An 8,796-nucleotide genomic window follows, 5' to 3' on the forward strand; every position below is an offset into this window, starting at 1 on the left:
GAACCTCCAAAGAATGCCATGAAAATATATTTCTGTTACTGAAGTCTCGGGCTTGCAAGAGCCCTTCTATCAAGTGTAATGTTTAATTGAGTACTTTTGCTGAATATAGAGTGGGAAGGACTGAGAGGTGGTTTTCTATGGCGAAGAGGCCAGCTCTTTCCTCCCAGCCACTGCTAATAATGCAAGGATTATTATGCCCAGAGTGGTTACTTGCTCTGTGGGTGTGATTGGAAGCTGGATCGCTCCCTATCACTGTTTCCAGAGCCCCTGAAAATATTCATGTCCTCTTATTAGATCATTGGAAGGCAAGTTGTTTTTTAATTACCGGTAGTTTTTATTAAATATTCTTGTGTAAAAAGACAAATAAATAAAAGTGTCTCCATTCTCAATTCAGAGTCTTTTTCACAGTCCATTTACATTCAGTATGAGACATTTGCATTGTGTGGTTTGGGAGGGGGATAATGATATTTCATTCTATTGTGTACTGTTTGTGCAGGGTTTTTGTGACAGCATCACATGGGTAGGTCATACACACACACACACACACACACACACACACACACACACAAGGTAAAGGGACCCCTGACCATTAGGTCCAGCCATGACCGACTCTGGGGTTGCGGCGCTCATCTCGTTTTATTGGCCATGTGGCCAGCATGACTAAGCTGCTTTTGGCGAACCAGAGCAGTGCACGGAAACGGCATTTACCTTCCTGCCGGAGTGGTACCTATTTATCTACTTGCACTTTGACGTGCTTTTGAACTGCTAGGTTGGCAGGAGCAGGGACTGAGCAATGGGAGCTCACCCCGTCGCAGGGATTCAAACCGCCGACCTTCTGATCGGCAAGTCCTAGGCTCTGTGGTTTAACCCACAGTGCCACTCGGTTAGTTGTGTTCAGTTGGTTTCAGTGTGGTTTGTTTGTGAGTGGTGGGTGTTGTTGAGTCAGATTAGCCATATCGTTTGGTACAAGGGGAAGAAGGCGAGTTCAACTATGGAAGTAGCTTGTCCATACTTGTTATGTATGCTCTCTTGCAATGTAAATGTGTGGAGTTGCTTCCGTCTATTAGACGTAGGGTTGCCATGTCAGCAGCTCCTCAGACCCTGAGATTTCCGGTCCCAAACCTGAGACCTAGGGGTGGCCCAGTGATGTCACAGAGGGAGGGCCTCTTTCCCCTCAGCCACCCACTGGCGGAGGAAGAGGAATGCGGGGGGAGCACACCACTCCCCGCAGCGCAATCCCCAGGGTGCCCCCCCACCCATGCTGGGTGCCCCGCCCCCGCCTGCTTTCCGCCCACCCCAGTGCCGGAGCATGAAGCTCTGCCACTGCAACCACCATGTCCTTCAGTGACATCACAGCTGTTACCCACTGGGTTCTGTTGGGGAAGAGGAAAAGGCCATGTGCTTTTGTGACATCACATGTAGTCCTTAGCCAATGGTAACAGTAGTCCTTAGCCAATGGTAACAGCTCGCAAAGCCTCACAATTGTGGGTGCACCTCAGCAGAGATTTATTTGTATCCTTGTTTATTATTAAAAAATATTGATTATAGCTCACCCTTCATCTGTCATGATACCCATGGAGGGGGAAACCACACCATAACCCTGTTGTATAGGGGCATTTTTAGCACAATGACTGCATTCCTTTATGGGGAATCTTCCAGGGGTCACATGCCAGAGTTGAGGAGGGCCAGAGGCAAAGGGGAGTGGAGCAAGGAATGTGACTCTTGATTTTGTGCAGTTGGTTCCATTCCAGCTGTGCAAAAGCCAGAGGTTTCTGCCCCTGCCCTCAAATCTCTCAATCCAGTTAAGCATGAAGCACCGTCACAGCTGAAGGAAACATTTAAACCATGGAAAAACTCTTGAGGTGGGTACTGAACAAGACTGGTGAGGGACATGGCACAGGGAGCATCCCAAGGACCAGATGGAGTGGCCTGGAGGGCTGCATTTGGCCTGCAGGCTAAGGTTCCCTAGGGCATGATTTTCTTTTACCATAGAGTAGGCACAGGCCTCGTAGGCTGTCTAGTCTTTCCTGGGCTCAGTGCAGGAAACAGAGGGCTATAGCATTTCCAACAGTCTCTATTTGAAGACTTCCAGCAAGAGAGACCACCACTCCTCCAGGGAACTGAGCCTAGTGTTGAACTCTCTTGCCATTAAGAAGTTTCTCCTCATATTCAGCTGAATTCAATTGGGGCACGATAATCTAAATTTCATATATATGGTCACAGGGTCTGAACTGGTGGTGACTGACCAGGAACGAGACTTGGGGGCATAGGAGCCAACTCCTAGAGGCAGGGGTAACTTAACCCCCACAATAAAATATTTGAGGGGGTTAGCCCCCCCCCAAAAAAGTTGATGGGCATTGCCACTCATATGCTATGTGTGTACCGTGTCATGTGATAGATTGGCCCCTTGGCCTGATCCAACAGGGCTGTTTAAGTTTTTCTCCTTATCGTCCTGTGACCAGCCCATTAGGTCTAATCCTGCTCTCTGAAAGTGCCCTCTTCTACATGACAACCTTCTGGTATTTAAAGAGAGCTACAATGTCCAATCCTTCAGTCTTTTCCAATGGCGAAGAGGAGGGGAGGAGGTTGTATGCTGAAAACTTACATAGTGGGAAAATGTAGAAATAATATTTCACTGTCAAACAACCAGATGATCTGAGCTCATGTATCAGCAATTCAATGTCGTGAAGAATGATACCAAACAGACTGATTAACCATGCTTGATTTTGTTTTTAATCTCTGCCAATATCCATAATTCTTCATTGACTTTCAAAATTGATGGCAACATTCCGCCACCAGGTGTCGCTGGGCACCAACTAAATCGACGAAAAACTCTACACTGCACAACTGTTGAGCTAGATTGCTAGAAGATCCTTTACAATGGTTTGATCATATGTTTTATATGTTTATTGTCTTGTATGAATAGATTATTTGTTAGTTATTCAAAGGTGTTTCCTCTAAAAAATGGCATCAACATTCTATTCGCTCAGCATCTCCCTACCAGAATCCTTACCCAATTCACTTTAATGCGTGCTCTAGAGTGCATAGGGGCAATTCCTATGGTCTTCAGTTCAATATTTAAGACTAGAGCATAACATATCTTACATAGATTGCAAATGAATTTAAGTCTCGACACTCCTGTCTAACTGGCAGCGGCGTAGCGTGGGTTGTCAGCACCCGGGGCAAGGCAAGGAATTTGCGCCCCCTAACCTGGGGCAAGGTAAGTAATTTGCGTCCCTAACCCCTAACCTGCCGCCGCTGCCAGCTGCTTCTTGCTGCTGCCTGGGCTGCTGCCATGGGGCTCTGCTACAGCCTGCGCCCGAGGCTCTTCGGCAACTCTGGAGGCAGTGAGACCCCCCCCCGATGTTGCGCCCGGTGTGGCCGGCCCCCCCTGCCCCCCACGCTACGCCACTGCTAACTGGTTTAGGGATTAAGATGGCTGTCTGTTTTGCTGGAAGAACTGTGCATTTAACAGCTGCAGGAAGGTTCAGCTTATTGTCCCTCATCCAGACAGATGAGAATGAGAACTAGAGCTGGGTCGGTGTCATCCACATGTTGATGGCTCCTTTCTCCAAATTCCAGCAGCTTCATATAGCTATTGAACAGCATGGGAGATAAGATGGAATCTTGCAGGACTCCACGGCACAGATTCTATGGGACTGAGCAACAGTCCCCCAATGCTGCCTTCTGGAGCTGGTCTCGCAGGTAGGATCAGAACTACCAAATTGCCTCTCACACCCAGTCTACAAAGCTAATCTAACAGACAGGGCCCACTCACCCATAAGGCAAGGTGAGCCGACTGCCTCAGGTGGAGGAATTCACCGGGGCAGATCCCGATGTCAATCTTTATTCCTCCTTATTTCATGATGTAGATTTTCCCTCAGCCTTTCTTTCATGGCAAAGAGGGGGGTGCGATTTGGGGGTCCGTCTCAGGTTCCACAATATCTTGGGCCAGCTGCCCACAGATACTATGGCCAATGGTCTTTAATACCTCTGAGAGATTAAGGAGAAATGATAGGGTCATCCTTCCCCTTTCCTGTTCCCCATAAAGGACATCATGCATGGTGACCAAGGCCACTTCAGTCCCAAACCCAGGTCTGAATCCAGAGTGGAGAAAGCCCAGCTATTACTGGACTACAGCATCTGAGCAACCACCATCCTCTTTAAGAATCTTCTCTAAGAAGGGGCTATTTACAGCTAAGCAGTAGTGCTTCCAAACAGTCAGGTCCAAGGAGGACTTCTTAAGCAGTGGTCGCACCACCAACTCTTTTGAGTGCAGCAGAAATCACTTCCTCAGGCAAAGACACTTTTGTCACACACACCCTAGCTGCCCCTTTCTGGCTACTCCTGATCAGGCAAGAAGAGCAAAGGTCGAGGGAACACAAGGAAGGTCAAACCTCTTGGTCATATTCTTAAGCTGTAAAAGCTGGGAAGGATCCTATAGTACCTGACCAGGTTAAATGTAGTTAATAAATAAATTTAATCCCTGTACGTAGTAAAATTATTTTTGAAAACTGTTTATGCACGTCTCCAAAGCACTTTCCATTATATACGGAGTTGTTACAGCAATCCCCAGCACCAAAGTATGGATTCATAAAAAGATTTTTGTGTTACCTAGTCCTATTAGGCTTCCATGGTAAACTTTCAGAAAGGCTGGGAAGTCTGCTGCTACAAAAACAACAAAGCGTCTTGACTGTGACACAACTGCTTGTGGAATAAAGTCCATTGCATCAGATCACAGGCAGTTCACCTGCAGGGGGCGGCAGAGACCATTGCTTGTTGACAGCTCCATTTCCCAAATAAAAAAGGTTGAGCTTCATCCTGATTTCCCCACAGGGAGGTTATATGATGTCAGCTCTTTACTGAGCACTTGTTTTGATTTGTTTGTGGGGAGCTAGCTATCCCACACTTTTTAGGCCAAAGATTCTGTTATTAGGGTTTTTTTTGTTTTTGTTTTTAAAGTGGATTTGTTGCACCAGAGCTGCTTTAATTGCACAAACCTAAATTTATAGAAGGCGAGCATTTCTCAAGCAGTGGATGGCAACTGGGCAGTGTGTGGGCCTTGGACCACTTTCAGACTGGTTTCAGCAGCCTTCCAATTACCCAGCGGCTTGCTAGAGATCTTCAGAGAGACAGGGCAGCTGTTTGTGTGGAATATCCTTAACTCTGGATTTCCTGTACTGAGCAGGGGTTGGACTAGATTGATTGCCTGTAAAGCCCCTCCCGCACTTCACAAAAATCTCAGCACCCTTAACAAACTACAGTTCCCAGGATTCTCTGTGGGAAGCCATGGCTGTTAAAATGGCACAAGAGTGTTTCAAATGTATGTTGATGCGGATGAGACATGAGGTGAAATAAAAGTAATAATAACTTGCTAGTCCGAATCCATACCACCAAAAGAGAGAAAATACATTGCTCCCAAAAAGAGAAGGCAAAAAGGCAATGGCCCATCCCAGTACAGTGGTACCTCAGGTTAAGAACTTCATTCGTTCCAGAGGTCCGTTCTTAACCTGAAACTGTTCTTAACCTGAGGTACCACTTTAGCTAATGGGGTCTCCTGTTGCTGCCGCGCTGCCAAGGCATGATTTCTGTTCTCATCCTGAGGTAAAGTTCTTAACCCGAGGTACTATTTCTGGGTTAGCGGAATCTGTAACCTGAAGCGTATGTAACCTGAGGTACCACTGTATCCTGTTCTCACAGGGATCACCCAGATGCCTGGGGGAAACATGACAGCAGGATCTGAGCACAAGAGCTTTCTTCACTCTTGGGGTTTTCAGCAACTGATATTCAGAAGCATTGCTGCCTCCAACCACACAGGCACAGAGCATAGCCATTGTGGCTAATAGTCATCAACAGCCTTCTCTTCCATGAATTTGTCCAGTCCTTTTTAAAAAGCCATCCAAGTTGGTGGCCATCACTGCCTCCCGTGAGAGAGCAAGTTATATGGTTTAACTATGTGCTGCATGAAGAAGTACTTTCTTTTATGTGTCCTGAATCTTTGAACACTCAGCTTCATCGAATGCCCACAAGTTACAGTGTTATGATAGGGAGAGAAAAAGTTTTCTCGACCCACTTCCTCTATGCCATGCATAGTGTTACAAAAACCTATCACGTTGGATTTTACTCACTTTTCCTCTCAACCAAAAAGTCCCAAATGCTGCAACTTTTCCTCAGGGAGGAGGGCGTTTTGCTCCATCCCCCTGATCATTTTCGTTGCCCTTTTCTGAACTTTTTCCAACTCTACAATATCCTTTTTGAGGTGAGGCGACCAGAAATGGTCCACAATATCACAAATGCAGTCACAACGTAGATTTGTATAATGGCGTTATGATATCAGAAGTTTAATTTTCAATTCCTTCCCACCTCCCAACGTAATCAGTGGGGCAAGTCACTCTCCAGGAATCTCTGAATAAGATGGCTTTTCCATTAGTCAACTCTTGTATTATTTTGCACTTCCAGAGCCGGAATGATCCTTCATCCATCTCTCGCTTCTAACCAAGTGAGTCTGTGAAAGTAGAAAGTGAGGGAATGTTAATCCAGAATCCTAATGGGCCAACCTTTCATCTGGGAAGCTCAATGTCCTTTTGCAAACATTCCCAGCAGCAGAGTGGGAAAGAGACATGCAGCAATTTCCACCAACCGTAATTATCCTTCACCAATTGCTCTTTTTGTCTACTCACTGTGGCATTATGCATTGTTGGAACAATGACAGTTTCTAAGTGAAGGTTCCAGTGTCGTAAAATTTTAGGCCTTTTCTTTTTTAAAAAAACAACCCACGCGCGCGCACACACAATTATGTATCTTCTTAAAAAATGTATTTATACCTACACATGTAGCCTAAATTAAAGGCATGTGGTGCTATGACCATAACATTACCATCCATTATCACACAAGGGAATGCTTTTATAGCACAGGAAGTAAGGAGAACAAAGTAATTGTTGGTGATTTAAGAGTTTTTATTTATGAAGGATAGGAGAGCACAAACCGTTTATTACTGGGGATATAATGAAAACAAAACATTCAGGGCGGGCACGAGGCAACTTTCTCACAAGGCTGCATAATGTCCCTGGCAAATGCTTCAGTCCTATTTATGTGCTGTAAAAACTCCATGTTGGCAGTTGTAACATATGCAGAGGTGGTACCTGTCTGAAAACAAAGTAAATGGGTGGCTCAGTATCATTTAATTTTTTGTTTTCATTCAAGCGCTTTTTCGTGATTTGATCTCAAACTACCAGGATGTAGTGGATGGGTATTTTTTATTATTATTTATCTGTTAAGATCATGATGTTCCCCTGTGTTATTTCTGTTAGAATTGTATATATATCAATAGATATATAACATCAAGCATTCTGCTTAATACAGTGAAATATACACACAATCTTTAAAAAACAGTAGGAATTTTGTTATGGGGGGGCTTCCATAACTTTTTAAAATGACATCATAATTAGACTCTCCTGCTGTATGTGGGAGAATCAAATTAGTTTCAAGAAAAATCCACTTGGTTAGCACATTCTGCTGTGCAATGGGCCCTGAAATTGTACACACACACACAAACACACACACACACACACACACACCATCCTTTTTTAAAAATGTATTTTTATTAAAGATTTTCTTGATTTACAAAGGTATGTGCAATGTCTCTCTTTTGTACCCCCCCCCCCCATGTAACATTTTTTACAAATCAGTTTCATTTGTTGAGACATTAGGAAGAAAAGGGGGAAAGAGGTGGAGGGGGGAGATGAGTGCGGGTGGGGTGGGGTGGCGATGTTTCTATGTTACTTAATATATGTTTGGGGTTTTGTGTCAGCGTTGCTTGTGCAGGTTCTCTGCTGTTCACTTGTGTTCCTGTGGTGAGCTTTCTCTTCTTCCAGAGCTCCAGCTGGTTTGGGCAGCAGCTAAGCAGAGCCACACTAATTTCCACCTTCCCTGGGATGTGGATTGGGCATTTGTCTTTCTGCTTAAACTACCAATTAGGGGCAGCCTTAGAAAGCGGAGGTGCCAGACATCACTTGCAGGGGCCTTGTCAAAAGAAGAGGAGGAGGCAGAGATGGGAGGAGAGGAGTGTCAAGTCCTGGTTGCAGGAAGGTTATGGCTTTGTCACAGGGATGGGAAAACCAAGAAAGGAAAATAGCAACCAGTCAAAAACAGCAGCAGCAGCAACAACAACAACAACTGGGGAATCTAATCAATCAGAACAATATATTCCATTCCTTAATTACATAAGAGAAGATTGTGATTTTTTTAAAAAGACAGATGGTGCAAAGGCTAAAGTCAAGTAACCGTATCAGTGCTAGTAGAATGATGTTGCATGTAGTTAGAAAAATATTGCCATGGTGTTGTTAGAATCATAAGTCAGCTGTAGAATGGGAAGGGACCACAAGTGTCATCTAGTCCAATGAGCTATGTTGAGGTGCATGCCAATAATAATAATAATAATAATAATAATAATAATAATAATAATAATACTGTAATAATAATGTCACCCACCTGACTGGGTTGTCCCCAGCCACTCTGAGTGGCTTGCAAGAAATTAAACACATGAAACACAGTAAAAAAACCAAACATTACAAACTTCCCCATACAGGGCTGCCTTCATATGTCTTCTAAAAGTCAGATGGTTCTTTATTTCCTTGGCATCTGTTGAGAGGGCGTTCCACAGGGCAGGTGCCACTACCAAGAAGGCCCTCTGCCTACCAAGAAGTACCAGTTCCTTAGAAGTTCTCCCTCACCCATCCCTTGGTGATGACATGTTAATAGTCATTAGATATAAAGTTCCATCAATTTGAAAAAAAT

The sequence above is a fragment of the Podarcis erhardii genome, assembly GCF_964252035.2.
Source record: "Podarcis erhardii genome assembly, chromosome: 3".
NCBI lineage: Eukaryota > Metazoa > Chordata > Lepidosauria > Squamata > Lacertidae > Podarcis > Podarcis erhardii.